Source organism: Balaenoptera borealis (assembly GCF_965194805.1).
Source record: "Balaenoptera borealis genome assembly, chromosome: 4".
NCBI classification, from domain to species: domain Eukaryota; kingdom Metazoa; phylum Chordata; class Mammalia; order Artiodactyla; family Balaenopteridae; genus Balaenoptera; species Balaenoptera borealis.
The window spans coordinates 23,095,622-23,118,745 of NC_138861.1; positions in this window are offsets into that span (position 1 = coordinate 23,095,622).

Sequence of the window (23,124 nt, forward strand, 5' to 3'; positions counted from 1 at the left end):
TACCATCTTCTGGGTTTCTCGTGCATGTGTTTGATGTAGGAAGATGCCCTTGAACCTGGAGATTTGGGACCCACGGGATGGGTACCACGCAGTATTACTTGAAAGGGTCTGCGTTTGCTCACCCAACCTCACCAAACCTCTCAGCCCCAAGAGTGTCCACCCTTATGTCTCATCCAGCTGTGGGTCTAGATATGGTCATTCCAGGTCGCATCACAGCCCCTGAACGAATTTTGTAGGAATTTCTCTCTCTTTCACTGTCTTTGGTTCATGGGTTTTTAAAAGTAATTTATTTTCATAATGGGGTTTAGCTGCTTTTCACTGCTGTGTTTATGCCGCTTTACACCCACTTGACTCACTTACACAGAGATATCAATACATAGGTTTTAGGATTCTTACTAGTCAGATATATTCTTGTGCGGTGAATAGGGGGTGTTGAGTCCAGTTCACTGAGCAAGGAGTAGGTCTTGTCTATTACATATTGGGTTTATGGAACGGTATCTGAGCTAATTTGAAACCCTTCTTTTATGCATCACCCCACCTCCCCTTTCCCGTTCAGCAGCCATAGTGTGATTTCTAAATGTGTGACTCTGTTCTGTTTTGTAATTCAGTTCAAGTGTAGCGATTTTTACATTCCCTCTATAAGTGATATCTCATGATAAGTGTCTTTTTCTGTGTGACTTATTTCACTTAGAATCGTCGTACCTAAATCCACTCATCATGCTGCTACTAGCCTTATGGCATTGATTTCACGGCTGAGTGATATTCCATTGTACATAAGGAGCACAGTTTCTTTATCCATTTTTCTCTTTCCTGGGATATTTAAGGTGTAACGAAGTGGAGGTTCTTGCCAACAGAGCAGCCCTAAACTTTGGGGTGCCTGTGTCTTGCTGATTTTTAGTTTTCCCAATTTATACGCCCATGAGTGGAAGTGCCCTATGCTCTCTAAGCTGTGTGTTTTAGATGTTCCAGGACACACCGGACACTTCTCCAGAGTGGCTGTTGGCAATTTACATCCTGCCCATCAGCGTAGCAAGGCTCCCACTTCTCCATGGCCTGTCCTGCATTTCTAGTTTTGACACTTTTTTCAGCATGGCCCTCTTGACCGATGGGAAGCGAGGCTTCTTTGTAGCGCTGATTTGCCTTTCCAGGTGGCTTGGTTGGCCAAAAAGGGCGTATGCGTTTTTTCCTGAATATATTCAGGAAAAAACGCATACGCCCTTTTAGGCCAAGGGCAACATTGTCGACGTTTTGCCGCTTTTCATGTGCTTTAAAGGCGATTCGAATCTACCTCCTGAAGTCTGTTTCCTGCAATTCTGCCTTGCTTTCAAATCCTCTTCGTTGCCTTCCCTCAAGATATTTGTGGACGAGAGTTATCATTTATAACTCTGCAGGTTTGTGAATTGCAGTGCCCCTGAGCTCCATTTTTCCACTCGCTTTTTTGGGAGCTGGCCACAAAAGCACAGGATTGCTTCTGGCCCTCTTCTGGTTCCGGGGTCAGGCTGAGCCTGTGGCTAATGCTTCTTCCTGATGGAAAAATAGAGTGACCTGTGCCTGTCCCAACACCTAAAGCTAGTCTCTCATTGGTTCCCCCTCTTCCCGTTCATCCTCAGGACAAATTGCATCCTGTACGGAACAGGAGGTTAAAGGTGCTGATTCTCCAAGGAGGGAGATTGCTAGTAAAGCGGCTGGAATGGCGAACCCGAGCCCAAGGAGATGAGAAATGAGGTGCGGTTTAGAAACCTTTCCCGATCACACGGTGTACCATCTTCTGGGTTTCTCGTGCATGTGTTTGATGTAGGAAGATGCCCTTGAACCTGGAGATTTGGGACCCACGGGATGGGTACCACGCAGTATTACTTGAAAGGGTCTGCGTTTGCTCACCCAACCTCACCAAACCTCTCAGCCCCAAGAGTGTCCACCCTTATGTCTCATCCAGCTGTGGGTCTAGATATGGTCATTCCAGGTTGCATCACAGCCCCTGAACGAATTTTGTAGGAATTTCTCTCTCTTTCACTGTCTTTGGTTCATGGGTTTTTAAAAGTAATTTATTTTCATAATGGGGTTTAGCTGCTTTTCACTGCTGTGTTTATGCCGCTTTACACCCACTTGACTCACTTACACAGAGATATGAATACATAGGTTTTAGGATTCTTACTAGTCAGATATATTCTTGTGAGGTGAATAGGGGGTGTTGAGTCCAGTTCACTGAGCAAGGAGTAGGTCTTGTCTATTACATATTGGGTTTATGGAACGGTATCTGAGCTTATTTGAAACCCTTGTTTTATGCATCACCCCACCTCCCCTTTCCCGTTCAGCAGCCATAGTGTGATTTCTAAATGTGTGACTCTGTTCTGTTTTGTAATTCAGTTCAAGTGTAGCGATTTTTACATTCCCTCTATCAGTGATAGCTTATGATAAGTGTCTTTTTCTGTGTGACTTATTTCACTTAGAATCGTCGTACCTAAATCCACTCATCATGCTGCTACTAGCCTTATGGCATTGATTTCACGGCTGAGTGATATCCCATTGTACATAAGGAGCACAGTTTCTTTATCCATTTTTCTCTTTCCTGGGATATTTAAGGTGTAACGAAGTGGAGGTTCTTGTCAACAGAGCAGCCCTAAACTTTGGGGTGCCTGTGTCTTGCTGATTTTTAGTTTTCCCAATTTATACGCCCATGAGTGGAAGTGCCCTATGCTCTCTAAGCTGTGTTTTTTAGATGTTCCAGGACACACCGGACACTTCTCCAGAGTGGCTGTTGGCAATTTACATCCCGCCCATCAGCGTAGCAAGGCTCCCACTTCTCCATGGCCTGTCCTGCATTTCTGGTTTTGACACTTTTTTCAGCATGGCCCTCTTGACCGATGGGAAGCGAGGCTTCTTTGTAGCGCTGATTTGCCTTTCCAGGTTGCTTGTTTGGCCAAAAAGGGCGTATGCGTTTTTTACTGAATATATTCAGGAAAAAACGCATACGCCCTTTTTGGCCAAGGGCAACATTGTCGACGTTTTGCCGCTTTTCATGTGCTTTAAAGGTGATTCGAATCTACCTCCTGAAGTCTGTTTCCTGCAATTCTGCCTTGCTTTCAAATCCTCTTCGTTGCCTTCCCTCAATATATTTGTGGACGAGAGTTATCATTTATAACTCTGCAGGTTTGTGAATTGCAGTGCCCCTGAGCTCCATTTTTCAACTCGCTTTTTTGGGAGCTGGCCGCAAAAGCACAGGATTGCTTCTGTCCCTATTCTCGTTCCGGGGGGCAGGCTGAGCCTGTGGCTAATGCTTCTTCCTGATGGGAAAATAGAGTGACCTGTGCCTGTCCCAACACCTAGAGCTAGTCTCTCATTGGTTCCCCCTCTTCCCGTTCATCCTCAGGACAAATTGCAACCTGTACAGAACAGGAGGTTAAAGGTGCTGATTCTCCAAGGAGGGAGATTGCTAGTAAAGCGTCTGGAATGGCATACCCGAGACCAAGGAGATGAGAAATGAGGTGCGTTTTAGAAACCTTTCCCGATCACACGGTGTACCATCTTCTGGGTTTCTCGTGCATGTTTTTGATGTAGCAAGATGCCCTTGAACCTGGAGATTTGGGACCCACGAGATGGGTACCACGCAGTATTACTTGAAAGGGTCTGCGTTTGCTCACCCAACCTCACCAAACCTCTCAGCCCCAAGAGTGTCCACCCTTAGGTCTCATCCAGCTGTGGGTCTAGATATGGTCATTCCAGGTTGCATCACAGCCCCTGAACGAATTTTGTAGGAATTTCTCTCTCTTTCACTGTCTTTGGTTCATGGGTTTTTAAAAGTAATTTATTTTTCTAATGGGGTTTAGCTGCTTTTCACTGCTGTGTTTATGCCGCTTTATACCCACTTGACTCACTTACACAGAGATACCAATTCATAGGTTTTAGGATTCTTACTAGTCAGATATATTCTTGTGCGGTGAATAGGGGGTGTTGAGTCCAGTTCACTGAGCAAGGAGTAGGTCTTGTCTATTACATATTGGGTTTATGGAACGGTATCTGAGCTAATTTGAAACCCTTCTTTTATGCGTCACCCCACCTCCCCTTTCCCGTTCAGCAGCCATAGTGTGATTTCTAAATGTGTGACTCTGTTCTGTTTTGTAATTCAGTTCAAGTGTAGCGATTTTTACATTCCCTGTATAAGTGATATCTTATGATAAGTGTCTTTTTCTGTGTGACTTATTTCACTTAGAATCGTCGTACCTAAATCCACTCATCATGCTGCTACTAGCCTTATGGCATTGATTTCACGGCCGAGTGATATTCCATTGTACATAAGGAGCACAGTTTCTTTATCCATTTTTCTCTTTCCTGGGATATATAAGGTGTAACGAAGTGGAGGTTCTTGCCAACAGAGCAGCCCTAAACTTTTGGGTGCCTGTGTCTTGCTGATTTTTACTTTTCCCAATTTATACGCCCATGAGTGGAAGTGCCCTATCCTCTCTAAGCTGTGTTTTTTAGATATTCCAGGACACACCGTACACTTCTCCAGAGTGGCTGTTGGCAATTTACATCCCGCACATCAGCGTAGCAAGGCTCCCACTTCTCCATGGCTTGTCCTGCATTTCTGGTTTTGACACTCTTTTCAGCATGGCCCTCTTGACCGATGGGAAGCGAGGCTTCTTTGTAGCGCTGATTTGCCTTTCCAGGTGGCTTGGTTGGCCAAAAAGGGCGTATGCGTTTTTTCCTGAATATATTCAGGAAAAAACGCATATGCCCTTTTTGGCCAAGGGCAACATTGTCGACGTTTTGCCGCTTTTCATGTGCTTTAAAGGCGATTCGAATCTACCTCCTGAAGTCTGTTTCCTGCAATTCTGCCTTGCTTTCAAATCCTCTTCGTTGCCTTCCCTCAATATATTTGTGGACGAGAGTTATCATTTATAACTCTGCAGGTTTGTGAATTGCAGTGCCCCTGAGCTCCATTTTTCAACTCGCTTTTTTGGGAGCTGGCCGCAAAAGCACAGGATTTCTTCTGGCCCTATTCTCGTTCCGGGGTCAGGCTGAGCCTATGGCTAATGCTTCTTCCTGATGGGAAAATAGAGTGACCTGTGCCTGTCCCAACACCTAGAGCTAGTCTCTCATTGGTTCCCCCTCTTCCCGTTCATCCTCAGGACAAATTGCAACCTGTACGGAACAGGAGGTTAAAGGTGCTGATTCTCCAAGGAGGGAGGTTGCTAGTAAAGCGGCTGAAATGGCGTACCCGAGACCAAGGAGATGAGAAATGAGGTGCGTTTTAGAAACCTTTCCCGATCACACGGTGTACCATCTTCTGGGTTTCTCGTGCATTTTTTCGATGTAGGAAGATGCCCTTGAACCTGGAGATTTGGGACCCATGAGATGGGTACCACGCAGTATTACTTGAAAGGGTCTGCGTTTGCTCACCCAACCTCACCAAACCTCTCAGCCCCAAGAGTGTCCACCCTTATGTCTCATCCAGCTGTGGGTCTAGATACGGTCATTCCAGGTTGCATCACAGCCCCTGAACGAATTTTATAGGAATTTCTCTCTCTTTCACTGTCTTTGGTTCATGGGTTTTTAAAAGTAATTTATTTTTATAATGGGGTTTAGCTGCTTTTCACTGCTGTGTTTATGCCGCTTTATACCCACTTGACTCACTTACACAGAGATACCAATACATAGGTTTTAGGATTCTTACTAGTCAGATATATTCTTGTGCGGTGAATAGGGGGTGTTGAGTCCAGTTCACTGAGCAAGGAGTAGGTCTTGTCTATTACATATTGGGTTTATGGAACGGTATCTGAGCTAATTTGAAACCCTTCTTTTATGCGTCACCCCACCTCCCCTTTCCCGTTCAGCAGCCATAGTGTGATTTCTAAATGTGTGACTCTGTTCTGTTTTGTAATTCAGTTCAAGTGTAGCGATTTTTACCTTCCCTGTATAAGTGATATCTTATGATAAGTGTCTTTTTCTGTGTGACTTATTTCACTTAGAATCGTCGTACCTAAATCCACTCATCATGCTGCTACTAGCCTTATGGCATTGATTTCACGGCCGAGTGATATTCCATTGTACATAAGGAGCACAGTTTCTTTATCCATTTTTCTCTTTCCTGGGATATTTAAGGTGTAACGAAGTGGAGGTTCTTGTCAACAGAGCAGCCCTAAACTTTGGGGTGCCTGTGTCTTGCTGATTTTTAGTTTTCCCAATTTATACGCCCATGAGTGGAAGTGCCCTATGCTCTCTAAGCTGTGTTTTTTAGATGTTCCAGGACACACCGGACACTTCTCCAGAGTGGCTGTTGGCAATTTACATCCCGCCCATCAGCGTAGCAAGGCTCCCACTTCTCCATGGCCTGTCCTGCATTTCTGGTTTTGACACTTTTTTCAGCATGGCCCTCTTGACCGATGGGAAGCGAGGCTTCTTTGTAGCGCTGATTTGCCTTTCCAGGTGGCTTGGTTGGCCAAAAAGGGCGTATGCGTTTTTTCCTGAATATATTCAGGAAAAAACGCATACGCCCTTTTTGGCCAAGGGCAACATTGTCGACGTTTTGCCGCTTTTCATGTGCTTTAAAGGCGATTCGAATGTACCTCCTGAAATCTGTTTCCTGCAATTCTGCCTTGCTTTCAAATCCTCTTCGTTGCCTTCCCTCAAGATATTTGTGGACGATAGTTACCATTTATAACTCTGCAGGTTTGTGAATTGCAGTGCCCCTGAGCTCCATTTTTCCACTCGCTTTTTTGGGAGCTGGCCACAAAAGCACAGGATTGCTTCTGGCCCTCTTCTGGTTCCGGGGTCAGGCTGAGCCTGTGGCCAATGCTTCTTCCTGATGGAAAAATAGAGTGACCTGTGCCTGTCCCAACACCTAGAGCTAGTCTCTCATTGGTTCCCCCTCTTCCCGTTCATCCTCAGGACAAGTTGCACCCTGTACGGAACAGGAGGTTAAAGGTGCTGATTCTCCAAGGAGGGAGATTGCTAGTAAAGCGGCTGGAATGGCGAACCCGAGCCCAAGGAGATGAGAAATGAGGTGCGGTTTAGAAACCTTTCCCGATCACACGGTGTACCATCTTCTGGGTTTCTCGTGCATGTGTTTGATGTAGGAAGATGCCCTTGAACCTGGAGATTTGGGACCCACGGGATGGGTACCACGCAGTATTACTTGAAAGGGTCTGCGTTTGCTCACCCAACCTCACCAAACCTCTCAGCCCCAAGAGTGTCCACCCTTATGTCTCATCCAGCTGTGGGTCTAGATATGGTCATTCCAGGTCGCATCACAGCCCCTGAACGAATTTTGTAGGAATTTCTCTCTCTTTCACTGTCTTTGGTTCATGGGTTTTTAAAAGTAATTTATTTTCATAATGGGGTTTAGCTGCTTTTCACTGCTGTGTTGATGCCGCTTTACACCCACTTGACTCACTTACACAGAGATATCAATACATAGGTTTTAGGATTCTTACTAGTCAGATATATTCTTGTGCGGTGAATAGGGGGTGTTGAGTCCAGTTCACTGAGCAAGGAGTAGGTCTTGTCTATTACATATTGGGTTTATGGAACGGTATCTGAGCTAATTTGAAACCCTTCTTTTATGCATCACCCCACCTCCCCTTTCCCGTTCAGCAGCCATAGTGTGATTTCTAAATGTGTGACTCTGTTCTGTTTTGTAATTCAGTTCAAGTGTAGCGATTTTTACATTCCCTCTATCAGTGATAGCTTATGATAAGTGTCTTTTTCTGTGTGACTTATTTCACTTAGAATCGTCGTACCTAAATCCACTCATCATGCTGCTACTAGCCTTATGGCATTGATTTCACGGCTGAGTGATATTCCATTGTACATAAGGAGCACAGTTTCTTTATCCATTTTTCTCTTTCCTGGGATATTTAAGGTGTAACGAAGTGGAGGTTCTTGTCAACAGAGCAGCCCTAAACTTTGGGGTGCCTGTGTCTTGCTGATTTTTAGTTTTCCCAATTTATACGCCCATGAGTGGAAGTGCCCTATGCTCTCTAAGCTGTGTTTTTTAGATGTTCCAGGACACACCGGACACTTCTCCAGAGTGGCTGTTGGCAATTTACATCCCGCCCATCAGCGTAGCAAGGCTCGCACTTCTCCATGGCCTGTCCTGCATTTCTGGTTTTGACACTTTTTTCAGCATGGCCCTCTTGACCGATGGGAAGCGAGGCTTCTTTGTAGCGCTGATTTGCCTTTCCAGGTGGCTTGGTTGGCCAAAAAGGGCGTATGCGTTTTTTCCTGAATATATTCAGGAAAAAACGCATACGCCCTTTTTGGCCAAGGGCAACATTGTCGACGTTTTGCAGCTTTTCATGTGCTTTAAAAGCGATTCGAATCTACCTCCTGAAATCTGTTTCCTGCAATTCTGCCTTGCTTTCAAATCCTCTTCGTTGCCTTCCCTCAAGATATTTGTGGACGAGAGTTATCATTTATAACTCTGCAGGTTTGTGAATTGCAGTGCCCCTGAGCTCCATTTTTCCACTCGCTTTTTTGGGAGCTGGCCACAAAAGCACAGGATTGCTTGTGGTCCTCTTCTGGTTACGGGGTCAGGCTGAGCCTGTGGCTAATGCTTCTTCCTGATGGAAAAATAGAGTGACCTGTGCCTGTCCCAACACCTAGAGCTAGTCTCTCATTGGTTCCCCCTCTTCCCGTTCATCCTCAGGACAAATTGCAACCTGTACGGAACAGGAGGTTAAAGGTGCTGATTCTCCAAGGAGGGAGATTGCTAGTAAAGCGGCTGGAATGGCGAACCCGAGCCCAAGGAGATGAGAAATGAGGTGCGGTTTAGAAACCTTTCCCGATCACACGGTGTACCATCTTCTGGGTTTCTCGTGCATGTTTTTGATGTAGGAAGATGCCCTTGAACCTGGAGATTTGGGACCCACGGGATGGGTACCACGCAGTATTACTTGAAAGGGTCTGCGTTTGCTCACCCAACCTCACCAAACCTCTCAGCCCCAAGAGTGTCCACCCTTATGTCTCATCCAGCTGTGGGTCTAGATATAGTCATTCCAGGTCGCATCACAGCCCCTGAACGAATTTTGTAGGAATTTCTCTCTCTTTCACTGTCTTTGGTTCATGGGTTTTTAAAAGTAATTTATTTTCATAATGGGGTTTAGCTGCTTTTCACTGCTGTGTTTATGCCGCTTTACACCCACTTGACTCACTTACACAGAGATATCAATACATAGGTTTTAGGATTCTTACTAGTCAGATATATTCTTGTGCGGTGAATAGGGGGTGTTGAGTCCAGTTCACTGAGCAAGGAGTAGGCCTTGTCTATTACATGTTGGGTTTATGGAACGGTATCTGAGCTAATTTGAAACCCTTGTTTTATGCATCACCCCACCTCACCTTTCCCGTTTAGCAGCCATAGTGTGTTTTCTAAATGTGTGACTCTGTTCTGTTTTGTAATTCAGTTCAAGTGTAGGGATTTTAACATTCCCTCTATAAGTGTTAGATTATGATAAGTGTCTTTTTCTGTGTGACTTATTTCACTTAGAATCGTCGTACCTAAATCCATTCATCATGCTGCTACTAGCATTATAACATTGAGTTCAAGGCTGAGTGATATTCCATTGTATATACGGACCACGACTTCTTTATCCATTTTTCTCTTTCCTGGGATATTTAAGGTGTAATAAAGTGGAGGTTGTTGTCAACAGAGCAGCCCTAATCTTCGGGGTGCCTGTGTCTTGCTGCTTTTTAGTTTTCCCAATTTATACGCCCATGAATGGCAGGGCCCTATTCTCTCTAAGCTGTGTTTTTTAGATATTTCAGGACACACCGTACACTTCTCCAGAGTGGCTGTTGGCAATTTACATCCCGCCCATCAGCGTAGCAAGGCTCCCATTTCTCCATGGCCTGTCCTGCATTTCTGGTTTTGACACTTTTTTCAGCATGACCATTTTGACCGATGGGAAAGGAGACTTCTTTGTAGCGCTGATTTGCCTTTCCAGGTTGCTTGGTTGGCCAAAAAGGGCGTATGCGTTTTTTCCTGAATATATTCAGGAAAAAACGCATACGCCCTTTTTGGCCAAGGGCAACATTGTCGACGTTTTGCCGCTTTTCATGTGCTTTAAAGGCGATTCGAATGTACCTCCTGAAATCTGTTTCCTGCAATTCTGCCTTGCTTTCAAATCCTCTTCGTTGCCTTCCCTCAATATATTTGGGGATGAGAGTTATCATTTATAACTCTGCAGGTTTGTGAATTGCAGTGCCCCTGAGCTCCGTTTTTCCACTCGCTTTTTTGGGAGCTGGCCGCAAAAGCGCAGGACTGCTTCAGGCCCTATTCTGTTTCCGGGGGGCCAGGCTGAGCCTGTGGTTAATTCTTCCTCCTTATGCGAAAATAGAGTGACCTGTGCCTGTCCCAACACCTAGAGCTAGTCTCTCATTGGTTCCCCCTCCTTCTGTTCATCCTCAGGACAAATTGCAACCTGTACGGAACAGAAGGTTAAAGGTGCTGCTGATTCTCCAAGGAGGGAGATTGCTAGTAAAGCGGCTGGAATGGCGAACCCGAGCCCAAGGAGATGAGAAATGAGGTGCGGTTTAGAAACCTTTCTCGATCACACGGTGTACCATCTTCTGGGTTTCTCGTGCATGTGTTTGATGTAGGAAGATGCCCTTGAACCTGGAGATTTGGGACCCACGGGATGGGTACCACGCAGTATTACTTGAAAGGGTCTGCGTTTGCTCACCCAACCTCACCAAACCTCTCAGCCCCAAGAGTGTCCACCCTTATGTCTCATCCAGCTGTGGGTCTAGATATGGTCATTCCAGGTCGCATCACAGCCCCTGAACGAATTTTGTAGGAATTTCTCTCTCTTTCACTGTCTTTGGTTCATGGGTTTTTAAAAGTAATTTATTTTCATAATGGGGTTTAGCTGCTTTTCACTGCTGTGTTTATGCCTCTTTACACCCACTTGACTCACTTACACAGAGATATCAATACATAGGTTTTAGGATTCTTACTAGTCAGATATATTCTTGTGCGGTGAATAGGGGGTGTTGAGTCCAGTTCACTGAGCAAGGAGTAGGTCTTGTCTATTACATATTGGGTTTATGGAACGGTATCTGAGCTAATTTGAAACCCTTGTTTTATGCATCACCCCACCTCCCCTTTCCCGTTCAGCAGCCATAGTGTGATTTCTAAATGTGTGACTCTGTTCTGTTTTGTAATTCAGTTCAAGTGTAGCGATTTTTACATTCCCTCTATCAGTGATAGCTTATGATAAGTGTCTTTTTCTGTGTGACTTATTTCACTTAGAATCGTCGTACCTAAATCCACTCATCATGCTGCTACTAGCCTTATGGCATTGATTTCACGGCTGAGTGATATTCCATTGTACATAAGGAGCACAGTTTCTTTATCCATTTTTCTCTTTCCTGGGATATTTAAGGTGTAACGAAGTGGAGGTTCTTGTCAACAGAGCAGCCCTAAACTTTGGGGTGCCTGTGTCTTGCTGATTTTTAGTTTTCCCAATTTATACGCCCATGAGTGGAAGTGCCCTATGCTCTCTAAGCTGTGTTTTTTAGATGTTCCAGGACACACCGGACACTTCTCCAGAGTGGCTGTTGGCAATTTACATCCCGCCCATCAGCGTAGCAAGGCTCCCACTTCTCCATGGCCTGTCCTGCATTTCTGGTTTTGACACTTTTTTCAGCATGGCCTTCTTGACCGATGGGAAGCGAGGCTTCTTTGTAGCGCTGATTTGCCTTTCCAGGTGGCTTGGTTGGCCAAAAAGGGCGTATGCGTTTTTTCCTGAATATATTCAGGAAAAAACGCATACGCCCTTTTTGGCCAAGGGCAACATTGTCGACGTTTTGCCGCTTTTCATGTGCTTTAAAGGCGATTCGAATGTACCTCCTGAAATCTGTTTCCTGCAATTCTGCCTTGCTTTCAAATCCTCTTCGTTGCCTTCCCTCAAGATATTTGTGGACGATAGTTACCATTTATAACTCTGCAGGTTTGTGAATTGCAGTGCCCCTGAGCTCCATTTTTCCACTCGCTTTTTTGGGAGCTGGCCACAAAAGCACAGGATTGCTTCTGGCCCTCTTCTGGTTCCGGGGTCAGGCTGAGCCTGTGGCCAATGCTTCTTCCTGATGGAAAAATAGAGTGACCTGTGCCTGTCCCAACACCTAGAGCTAGTCTCTCATTGGTTCCCCCTCTTCCCGTTCATCCTCAGGACAAATTGCACCCTGTACGGAACAGGAGGTTAAAGGTGCTGATTCTCCAAGGAGGGAGATTGCTAGTAAAGCGGCTGGAATGGCGAACCCGAGCCCAAGGAGATGAGAAATGAGGTGCGGTTTAGAAACCTTTCCCGATCACACGGTGTACCATCTTCTGGGTTTCTCGTGCATGTGTTTGATGTAGGAAGATGCCCTTGAACCTGGAGATTTGGGACCCACGGGATGGGTACCACGCAGTATTACTTGAAAGGGTCTGCGTTTGCTCACCCAACCTCACCAAACCTCTCAGCCCCAAGAGTGTCCACCCTTATGTCTCATCCAGCTGTGGGTCTAGATATGGTCATTCCAGGTCGCATCACAGCCCCTGAACGAATTTTGTAGGAATTTCTCTCTCTTTCACTGTCTTTGGTTCATGGGTTTTTAAAAGTAATTTATTTTCATAATGGGGTTTAGCTGCTTTTCACTGCTGTGTTGATGCCGCTTTACAGCCACTTGACTCACTTACACAGAGATATCAATACATAGGTTTTAGGATTCTTACTAGTCAGATATATTCTTGTGCGGTGAATAGGGGGTGTTGAGTCCAGTTCACTGAGCAAGGAGTAGGTCTTGTCTATTACATATTGGGTTTATGGAACGGTATCTGAGCTAATTTGAAACCCTTCTTTTATGCATCACCCCACCTCCCCTTTCCCGTTCAGCAGCCATAGTGTGATTTCTAAATGTGTGACTCTGTTCTGTTTTGTAATTCAGTTCAAGTGTAGCGATTTTTACATTCCCTCTGTCAGTGATATCTCATGATAAGTGTCTTTTTCTGTGTGACTTATTTCACTTAGAATCGTCGTACCTAAATCCACTCATCATGCTGCTACTAGCCTTATGGCATTGATTTCACGGCTGAGTGATATTCCATTGTACATAAGGAGCACAGTTTCTTTATCCATTTTTCTCTTTCCTGGGATATTTAAGGTGTAACGAAGTGGAGGTTCTTGTCAACAGAGCAGCCCTAAACTTTGGGGTGCCTGTGTCTTGCTGATTTTTAGTTTTCCCAATTTATACGCCCATGAGTGGAAGTGCCCTATGCTCTCTAAGCTGTGTGTTTTAGATGTTCCAGGACACACCGGACACTTCTCCAGAGTGGCTGTTGGCAATTTACATCCCGCCCATCAGCGTAGCAAGGCTCGCACTTCTCCATGGCCTGTCCTGCATTTCTGGTTTTGACACTTTTTTCAGCATGGCCCTCTTGACCGATGGGAAGCGAGGCTTCTTTGTAGCGCTGATTTGCCTTTCCAGGTGGCTTGGTTGGCCAAAAAGGGCGTATGCGTTTTTTCCTGAATATATTCAGGAAAAAACGCATATGCCCTTTTTGGCCAAGGGCAACATTGTCGACGTTTTGCAGCTTTTCATGTGCTTTAAAAGCGATTCGAATCTACCTCCTGAAATCTGTTTCCTGCAATTCTGCCTTGCTTTCAAATCCTCTTCGTTGCCTTCCCTCAAGATATTTGTGGACGAGAGTTATCATTTATAACTCTGCAGGTTTGTGAATTGCAGTGCCCCTGAGCTCCATTTTTCCACTCGCTTTTTTGGGAGCTGGCCACAAAAGCACAGGATTGCTTGTGGTCCTCTTCTGGTTACGGGGTCAGGCTGAGCCTGTGGCTAATGCTTCTTCCTGATGGAAAAATAGAGTGACCTGTGCCTGTCCCAACACCTAGAGCTAGTCTCTCATTGGTTCCCCCTCTTCCCGTTCATCCTCAGGACAAATTGCAACCTGTACGGAACAGGAGGTTAAAGGTGCTGATTCTCCAAGGAGGGAGATTGCTAGTAAAGCGGCTGGAATGGCGAACCCGAGCCCAAGGAGATGAGAAATGAGGTGCGGTTTAGAAACCTTTCCCGATCACACGGTGTACCATCTTCTGGGTTTCTCGTGCATGTTTTTGATGTAGGAAGATGCCCTTGAACCTGGAGATTTGGGACCCACGGGATGGGTACCACGCAGTATTACTTGAAAGGGTCTGCGTTTGCTCACCCAACCTCACCAAACCTCTCAGCCCCAAGAGTGTCCACCCTTATGTCTCATCCAGCTGTGGGTCTAGATATGGTCATTCCAGGTCGCATCACAGCCCCTGAACGAATTTTGTAGGAATTTCTCTCTCTTTCACTGTCTTTGGTTCATGGGTTTTTAAAAGTAATTCATTTTCATAATGGGGTTTAGCTGCTTTTCACTGCTGTGTTTATGCCGCTTTACACCCACTTGACTCACTTACAGAGAGATATCAATACATAGGTTTTAGGATTCTTACTAGTCAGATATATTCTTGTGCGGTGAATAGGGGGTGTTGAGTCCAGTTCACTGAGCAAGGAGTAGGCCTTGTCTATTACATGTTGGGTTTATGGAACGGTATCTGAGCTAATTTGAAACCCTTGTTTTATGCATCACCCCACCTCACCTTTCCCGTTTAGCAGCCATAGTGTGTTTTCTAAATGTGTGACTCTGTTCTGTTTTGTAATTCAGTTCAAGTGTAGGGATTTTAACATTCCCTCTATAAGTGTTAGATTATGATAAGTGTCTTTTTCTGTGTGACTTATTTCACTTAGAATCGTCGTACCTAAATCCATTCATCATGCTGCTACTAGCATTATAACATTGATTTCAAGGCTGAGTGATATTCCATTGTACATACGGACCACGACTTCTTTATCCATTTTTCTCTTTCCTGGGATATTTAAGGTGTAATAAAGTGGAGGTTGTTGTCAACAGAGCAGCCCTAATCTTCGGGGTGCCTCTGTCTTGCTGCTTTTTAGTTTTCCCAATTTATACGCCCATGAATGGAAGGGCCCTATTCTCTCTAAGCTGTGTTTTTTAGATATTTCAGGACACACCGTACACTTCTCCAGAGTGGCTGTTGGCAATTTACATCCCGCCCATCAGCGTAGCAAGGCTCCCATTTCTCCATGGCCTGTCCTGCATTTCTGGTTTTGACACTTTTTTCAGCATGACCATTTTGACCGATGGGAAAGGAGACTTCTTTGTAGCGCTGATTTGCCTTTCCAGGTTGTTTGGTTGGCCAAAAAGGGCGTATGCGTTTTTTCCTGAATATATTCAGGAAAAAACGCATACGCCCTTTTTGGCCAAGGGCAACATTGTCGACGTTTTGCCGCTTTTCATGTGCTTTAAAGGCGATTCGAATGTACCTCCTGAAATCTGTTTCCTGCAATTCTGCCTTGCTTTCAAATCCTCTTCGTTGCCTTCCCTCAATATATTTGGGGATGAGAGTTATCATTTATAACTCTGCAGGTTTGTGAATTGCAGTGCCCCTGAGCTCCGTTTTTCCACTTGCTTTTTTGGGAGCTGGCCGCAAAAGCGCAGGACTGCTTCAGGCCCTATTCTGGTTCCGGGGGGCCAGGCTGAGCCTGTGGTTAATTCTTCCTCCTTATGCGAAAATAGAGTGACCTGTGCCTGTCCCAACACCTAGAGCTAGTCTCTCATTGGTTCCCCCTCCTTCTGTTCATCCTCAGGACAAATTGCAACCTGTACGGAACAGAAGGTTAAAGGTGCTGCTGATTCTCCAAGGAGGGAGATTGCTAGTAAAGCGGCTGGAATGGCGAACCCGAGCCCAAGGAGATGAGAAATGAGGTGCGGTTTAGAAACCTTTCTCGATCACACGGTGTACCATCTTCTGGGTTTCTCGTGCATGTGTTTGATGTAGGAAGATGCCCTTGAACCTGGAGATTTGGGACCCACGGGATGGGTACCACGCAGTATTACTTGAAAGGGTCTGCGTTTGCTCACCCAACCTCACCAAACCTCTCAGCCCCAAGAGTGTCCACCCTTATGTCTCATCCAGCTGTGGGTCTAGATATGGTCATTCCAGGTCGCATCACAGCCCCTGAACGAATTTTGTAGGAATTTCTCTCTCTTTCACTGTCTTTGGTTCATGGGCTTTTAAAAGTAATTTATTTTCATAATGGGGTTTAGCTGCTTTTCACTGCTGTGTTTATGCCGCTTTACACCCACTTGACTCACTTACACAGAGATATCAATACATAGGTTTTAGGATTCTTACTAGTCAGATATATTCTTGTGCGGTGAATAGGGGGTGTTGAGTCCAGTTCACTGAGCAAGGAGTAGGTCTTGTCTATTACATATTGGGTTTATGGAACGGTATCTGAGCTAATTTGAAACCCTTGTTTTATGCATCACCCCACCTCCCCTTTCCCGTTCAGCAGCCATAGTGTGATTTCTAAATGTGTGACTCTGTTCTGTTTTGTAATTCAGTTCAAGTGTAGCGATTTTTACATTCCCTCTATCAGTGATAGCTTATGATAAGTGTCTTTTTCTGTGTGACTTATTTCACTTAGAATCGTCGTACCTAAATCCACTCATCATGCTGCTACTAGCCTTATGGCATTGATTTCACGGCTGAGTGATATTCCATTGTACATAAGGAGCACAGTTTCTTTATCCATTTTTCTCTTTCCTGGGATATTTAAGGTGTAACGAAGTGGAGGTTCTTGTCAACAGAGCAGCCCTAAACTTTGGGGTGCCTGTGTCTTGCTGATTTTTAGTTTTCCCAATTTATACGCCCATGAGTGGAAGTGCCCTATGCTCTCTAAGCTGTGTTTTTTAGATGTTCCAGGACACACCGGACACTTCTCCAGAGTGGCTGTTGGCAATTTACATCCCGCCCATCAGCGTAGCAAGGCTCCCACTTCTCCATGGCCTGTCCTGCATTTCTGGTTTTGACACTTTTTTCAGCATGGCCTTCTTGACCGATGGGAAGCGAGGCTTCTTTGTAGCGCTGATTTGCCTTTCCAGGTGGCTTGGTTGGCCAAAAAGGGCGTATGCGTTTTTTCCTGAATATATTCAGGAAAAAACGCATACGCCCTTTTTGGCCAAGGGCAACATTGTCGACGTTTTGCCGCTTTTCATGTGCTTTAAAGGCGATTCGAATGTACCTCCTGAAATCTGTTTCCTGCAATTCTGCCTTGCTTTCAAATCCTCTTCGTTGCCTTCCCTCAAGATATTTGTGGACGATAGTTACCATTTATAACTCTGCAGGTTTGTGAATTGCAGTGCCCCTGAGCTCCATTTTTCCACTCGCTTTTTTGGGAGCTGGCCACAAAAGCACAGGATTGCTTCTGGCCCTCTTCTGGTTCCGGGGTCAGGCTGAGCCTGTGGCCAATGCTTCTTCCTGATGGAAAAATAGAGTGACCTGTGCCTGTCCCAACACCTAGAGCTAGTCTCTCATTGGTTCCCCCTCTTCCCGTTCATCCTCAGGACAAATTGCACCCTGTACGGAACAGGAGGTTAAAGGTGCTGATTCTCCAAGGAGGGAGATTGCTAGTAAAGCGGCTGGAATGGCGAACCCGAGCCCAAGGAGATGAGAAATGAGGTGCGGTTTAGAAACCTTTCCCGATCACACGGTGTACCATCTTCTGGGTTTCTCGTGCATGTGTTTGATGTAGGAAGATGCCCTTGAACCTGGAGATTTGGGACCCACGGGATGGGTACCACGCAGTTTTACTTGAAAGGGTCTGCGTTTGCTCACCCAACCTCACCAAACCTCTCAGCCCCAAGAGTGTCCACCCTTAGGTCTCATCCAGCTGTGGGTCTAGATATGGTCATTCCAGGTCACATCACAGCCCCTGAACGAATTTTGTAGGAATTTCTCTCTCTTTCACTGTCTTTGGTTCATGGGTTTTTAAAAGTAATTTATTTTCATAATGGGGTTTAGCTGCTTTTCACTGCTGTGTTTATGCCGCTTTACAGCCACTTGACTCACTTACACAGAGATATCAATACATAGGTTTTAGGATTCTTACTAGTCAGATATATTCTTGTGCGGTGAATAGGGGGTGTTGAGTCCAGTTCACTGAGCAAGGAGTAGGTCTTGTCTATTACATATTGGGTTTATGGAACGGTATCTGAGCTAATTTGAAACCCTTCTTTTATGCATCACCCCACCTCCCCTTTCCCGTTCAGCAGCCATAGTGTGATTTCTAAATGTGTGACTCTGTTCTGTTTTGTAATTCAGTTCAAGTGTAGCGATTTTTACATTCCCTCTATAAGTGATATCTCATGATAAGTGTCTTTTTCTGTGTGACTTATTTCTCTTAGAATCGTCGTACCTAAATCCACTCATCATGCTGCTACTAGCCTTATGGCATTGATTTCACGGCTGAGTGATATTCCATTGTACATAAGGAGCACAGTTTCTTTATCCATTTTTCTCTTTCCTGGGATATTTAAGGTGTAACGAAGTGGAGGTTCTTGCCAACAGAGCAGCCCTAAACTTTGGGGTGCCTGTGTCTTGCTGATTTTTAGTTTTCCCAATTTATACGCCCATGAGTGGAAGTGCCCTATGCTCTCTAAGCTGTGTGTTTTAGATGTTCCAGGACACACCGGACACTTCTCCAGAGTGGCTGTTGGCAATTTACATCCCGCCCATCAGCGTAGCAAGGCTCCCACTTCTCCATGGCCTGTCCTGCATTTCTGGTTTTGACACTTTTTTCAGCATGGCCCTCTTGACCGATGGGAAGCGAGGCTTCTTTGTAGCGCTGATTTGCCTTTCCAGGTGGCTTGGTTGGCCAAAAAGGGCGTATGCGTTTTTTCCTGAATATATTCAGGAAAAAACGCATACGCCCTTTTTGGCCAAGGGCAACATTGTCGACGTTTTGCCGCTTTTCATGTGCTTTAAAGGCGATTCGAATCTACCTCCTGAAGTCTGTTTCCTGCAATTCTGCCTTGCTTTCAAATCCTCTTCGTTGCCTTCCCTCAAGATATTTGTGGACGAGAGTTATCATTTATAACTCTGCAGGTTTGTGAATTGCAGTGCCCCTGAGCTCCATTTTTCCACTCGCTTTTTTGGGAGCTGGCCACAAAAGCACAGGATTGCTTCTGGCCCTCTTCTGGTTCCGGGGTCAGGCTGAGCCTGTGGCTAATGCTTCTTCCTGATGGAAAAATAGAGTGACCTGTGCCTGTCCCAACACCTAGAGCTAGTCTCTCATTGGTTCCCCCTCTTCCCGTTCATCCTCAGGACAAATTGCACCCTGTACGGAACAGGAGGTTAAAGGTGCTGATTCTCCAAGGAGGGAGATTGCTAGTAAAGCGGCTGGAATGGCGAACCCGAGCCCAAGGAGATGAGAAATGAGGTGCGGTTTAGAAACCTTTCCCGATCACACGGTGTACCATCTTCTGGGTTTCTCGTGCATGTGTTTGATGTAGGAAGATGCCCTTGAACCTGGAGATTTGGGACCCACGGGATGGGTACCACGCAGTATTACTTGAAAGGGTCTGCGTTTGCTCACCCAACCTCACCAAACCTCTCAGCCCCAAGAGTGTCCACCCTTATGTCTCATCCAGCTGTGGGTCTAGATATGGTCATTCCAGGTCGCATCACAGCCCCTGAACGAATTTTGTAGGAATTTCTCTCTCTTTCACTGTCTTTGGTTCATGGGCTTTTAAAAGTAATTTATTTTCATAATGGGGTTTAGCTGCTTTTCACTGCTGTGTTTATGCCGCTTTACAGCCACTTGACTCACTTACACAGAGATATCAATACATAGGTTTTAGGATTCTTACTAGTCAGATATATTCTTGTGCGGTGAATAGGGGGTGTTGAGTCCAGTTCACTGAGCAAGGAGTAGGTCTTGTCTATTACATATTGGGTTTATGGAACGGTATCTGAGCTAATTTGAAACCCTTCTTTTATGCATCACCCCACCTCCCCTTTCCCGTTCAGCAGCCATAGTGTGATTTCTAAATGTGTGACTCTGTTCTGTTTTGTAATTCAGTTCAAGTGTAGCGATTTTTACATTCCCTCTGTCAGTGATATCTCATGATAAGTGTCTTTTTCTGTGTGACTTATTTCACTTAGAATCGTCGTACCTAAATCCACTCATCATGCTGCTACTAGCCTTATGGCATTGATTTCACGGCTGAGTGATATTCCATTGTACATAAGGAGCACAGTTTCTTTATCCATTTTTCTCTTTCCTGGGATATTTAAGGTGTAACGAAGTGGAGGTTCTTGTCAACAGAGCAGCCCTAAACTTTGGGGTGCCTGTGTCTTGCTGATTTTTAGTTTTCCCAATTTATACGCCCATGAGTGGAAGTGCCCTATGCTCTCTAAGCTGTGTTTTTTAGATGTTCCAGGACACACCGGACACTTCTCCAGAGTGGCTGTTGGCAATTTACATCCCGCCCATCAGTGTAGCAAGGCTCGCACTTCTCTATGGCCTGTCCTGCATTTCTGGTTTTGACACTTTTTTCAGCATGGCCCTCTTGACCGATGGGAAGCGAGGCTTCTTTGTAGCGCTGATTTGCCTTTCCAGGTGGCTTGGTTGGCCAAAAAGGGCGTATGCGTTTTTTCCTGAATATATTCAGGAAAAAACGCATATGCCCTTTTTGGCCAAGGGCAACATTGTCGACGTTTTGCAGCTTTTCATGTGCTTTAAAAGCGATTCGAATCTACCTCCTGAAATCTGTTTCCTGCAATTCTGCCTTGCTTTCAAATCCTCTTCGTTGCCTTCCCTCAAGATATTTGTGGACGAGAGTTATCATTTATAACTCTGCAGGTTTGTGAATTGCAGTGCCCCTGAGCTCCATTTTTCCACTCGCTTTTTTGGGAGCTGGCCACAAAAGCACAGGATTGCTTGTGGTCCTCTTCTGGTTACGGGGTCAGGCTGAGCCTGTGGCTAATGCTTCTTCCTGATGGAAAAATAGAGTGACCTGTGCCTGTCCCAACACCTAGAGCTAGTCTCTCATTGGTTCCCCCTCTTCCCGTTCATCCTCAGGACAAATTGCAACCTGTACGGAACAGGAGGTTAAAGGTGCTGATTCTCCAAGGAGGGAGATTGCTAGTAAAGCGGCTGGAATGGCGAACCCGAGCCCAAGGAGATGAGAAATGAGGTGCGGTTTAGAAACCTTTCCCGATCACACGGTGTACCATCTTCTGGGTTTCTCGTGCATGTTTTTGATGTAGGAAGATGCCCTTGAACCTGGAGATTTGGGACCCACGGGATGGGTACCACGCAGTATTACTTGAAAGGGTCTGCGTTTGCTCACCCAACCTCACCAAACCTCTCAGCCCCAAGAGTGTCCACCCTTATGTCTCATCCAGCTGTGGGTCTAGATATGGTCATTCCAGGTCGCATCACAGCCCCTGAACGAATTTTGTAGGAATTTCTCTCTCTTTCACTGTCTTTGGTTCATGGGTTTTTAAAAGTAATTCATTTTCATAATGGGGTTTAGCTGCTTTTCACTGCTGTGTTTATGCCGCTTTACACCCACTTGACTCACTTACAGAGAGATATCAATACATAGGTTTTAGGATTCTTACTAGTCAGATATATTCTTGTGCGGTGAATAGGGGGTGTTGAGTCCAGTTCACTGAGCAAGGAGTAGGCCTTGTCTATTACATGTTGGGTTTATGGAACGGTATCTGAGCTAATTTGAAACCCTTGTTTTATGCATCACCCCACCTCACCTTTCCCGTTTAGCAGCCATAGTGTGTTTTCTAAATGTGTGACTCTGTTCTGTTTTGTAATTCAGTTCAAGTGTAGGGATTTTAACATTCCCTCTATAAGTGTTAGATTATGATAAGTGTCTTTTTCTGTGTGACTTATTTCACTTAGAATCGTCGTACCTAAATCCATTCATCATGCTGCTACTAGCATTATAACATTGATTTCAAGGCTGAGTGATATTCCATTGTACATACGGACCACGACTTCTTTATCCATTTTTCTCTTTCCTGGGATATTTAAGGTGTAATAAAGTGGAGGTTGTTGTCAACAGAGCAGCCCTAATCTTCGGGGTGCCTCTGTCTTGCTGCTTTTTAGTTTTCCCAATTTATACGCCCATGAATGGAAGGGCCCTATTCTCTCTAAGCTGTGTTTTTTAGATATTTCAGGACACACCGTACACTTCTCCAGAGTGGCTGTTGGCAATTTACATCCCGCCCATCAGCGTAGCAAGGCTCCCATTTCTCCATGGCCTGTCCTGCATTTCTGGTTTTGACACTTTTTTCAGCATGACCATTTTGACCGATGGGAAAGGAGACTTCTTTGTAGCGCTGATTTGCCTTTCCAGGTTGTTTGGTTGGCCAAAAAGGGCGTATGCGTTTTTTCCTGAATATATTCAGGAAAAAACGCATACGCCCTTTTTGGCCAAGGGCAACATTGTCGACGTTTTGCCGCTTTTCATGTGCTTTAAAGGCGATTCGAATGTACCTCCTGAAATCTGTTTCCTGCAATTCTGCCTTGCTTTCAAATCCTCTTCGTTGCCTTCCCTCAATATATTTGGGGATGAGAGTTATCATTTATAACTCTGCAGGTTTGTGAATTGCAGTGCCCCTGAGCTCCGTTTTTCCACTTGCTTTTTTGGGAGCTGGCCGCAAAAGCGCAGGACTGCTTCAGGCCCTATTCTGGTTCCGGGGGGCCAGGCTGAGCCTGTGGTTAATTCTTCCTCCTTATGCGAAAATAGAGTGACCTGTGCCTGTCCCAACACCTAGAGCTAGTCTCTCATTGGTTCCCCCTCCTTCTGTTCATCCTCAGGACAAATTGCAACCTGTACGGAACAGAAGGTTAAAGGTGCTGCTGATTCTCCAAGGAGGGAGATTGCTAGTAAAGCGGCTGGAATGGCGAACCCGAGCCCAAGGAGATGAGAAATGAGGTGCGGTTTAGAAACCTTTCTCGATCACACGGTGTACCATCTTCTGGGTTTCTCGTGCATGTGTTTGATGTAGGAAGATGCCCTTGAACCTGGAGATTTGGGACCCACGGGATGGGTACCACGCAGTATTACTTGAAAGGGTCTGCGTTTGCTCACCCAACCTCACCAAACCTCTCAGCCCCAAGAGTGTCCACCCTTATGTCTCATCCAGCTGTGGGTCTAGATATGGTCATTCCAGGTCGCATCACAGCCCCTGAACGAATTTTGTAGGAATT